Raw genomic sequence first — 1,759 nt, forward strand, 5'->3', positions numbered from 1 at the left:
CATGTGTCTGTTGACCCCTCAAAATATGGAAAATTGAAAATGAGATATTTCATAAATTTAAAAAATTACACAAAATTTAAAACACTCAGTATTTTAAACGTTTTTTAAATGTTTAATCAAGAACTTCTCAGTATTTTCTCCAGAATGTAGAGAGGAAAGAACATCACTCCTACTTGTTTAACAATAAAATAAAAAAATGAGTTGGACTAACCTAAAATTTATGGCTCTTTGAAACTCTTTCATGGAACTGAGGTAACAGCGTAAACAATGGGCCAAACACTAAGGAGAAACAAATACCTCTCAGGAGAGAAGAAACTGCCCTTGATTATCTGGGGCAGATGAAATGGATGGACATCGATTCAAATTCAGCTACATAAAACCAAACCCACTGCCATCCAGTCGTTACCAACTCACAGGGAACCTATAGGACAGGGTAGAATTTCCCGTTAATTCCCAAGACTCCTCATGGAAGTAGACAGCTGCATCTTTCTCCCATGGAAGAGCTGGTGGTTTCAATTGCTGACCTCAAGTTTGCAGGTCGCATAACCACTAAGGCAATGAATACAGCTACAATAGTTGACAAATTGTAGAAGAGTCACTGTATGATGCCAGGAGCGTTTGGAACTTTTACGAACTATAGAAATTGGAGAAGTCACGTACCCTTATTTTCCTCCAGGAACTCCAACATGTACTCAAAGGAAGATCGCTGTGTGTGACAAAGGTGTCAGTAGCAGTGCAGAACCCCAGAGAAACAAATTGTATCTATGTAGGAGTGCCAAGAGATTCCAGTTGAGCCCATTTCCCCTCACTCCTCATATGCAACAAGAGTCTATGCAAAGGAATTGTCGATTTCACCCTGAAGGTACTAGTGAGGGAAGGAATAAGAAAAACAAAACAAAAGTACTTTCAAGTGAGTGTCAGGATTTCAAACTGGGCCCAAATAAGTTCAGAAAGAAATCAAACTCCTCCAAATCCAACTCATTAACATGGAGTTTATTTTGGGTCAGAGAGAACTGAAAGGATGACTCATCTGACATTAGTGCCTACCTAAAGTTGTGTTTTTATCAGAACAACAAAGAATTTAAGTTCAGTGTCCCAGCAACTTTTAGGTGGCATCCTAAAAGATTATAGCTGGTAGCACTGCAGAAGGTGAAAGTGTGCAATGTACATTAATAATTGCAACGAGCCTCAAATACACTCAGCTTCTAACAAACAAACCACTCACTAAAGACCTATTACAATCCACTCACTAGGAAGTAGTTTCAAATCCCTGGGTGGGTATTCAGCTGTGGGAAGCTTTGCCATCTTTGCATCTAAGGAACATATTGGCTCTACTTATTTTAAAAGAGATTCTTCTTTTTGGTTTTCTAATTCCAGTTCTATGCATATTTCAGTATAATAATTTACTTTGTCATCCTGAGCTGCCTTTTGAAGCTCTCTGTTCATTAGAATTGAATGTCTGTGATCTCTTCTTGAGACACTCTAGAAATGAAGTTGGGATATATTCAAGGTCATCTTTTGGCTCTTCTGGACTTCTTTTAATTTTCTCTAGCTTCAACCTGAACTTGCATATGAACAATTGATAGTCTGTACCACAGTTGGCTCTGATCTGCATTTGACTGCCGGCATTGAGCTTCTCCATCTTCCCTTCAAATTGATGTAGTCAATTCGAATCCTTTGTATTCCATCAAGCAAAGTCTATGTATACAGTCAATATTCATGTTGTAGAATAAAACATGTGCAATGAAGTAAATTTTGT

This window comes from Echinops telfairi, unplaced genomic scaffold (genome assembly GCF_000313985.2).
Source record: "Echinops telfairi isolate 266 unplaced genomic scaffold, ASM31398v2 ScPeMD7_5868;HRSCAF=6743_1, whole genome shotgun sequence".
In the NCBI taxonomy this organism is placed as follows: Eukaryota; Metazoa; Chordata; class Mammalia; order Afrosoricida; family Tenrecidae; genus Echinops; species Echinops telfairi.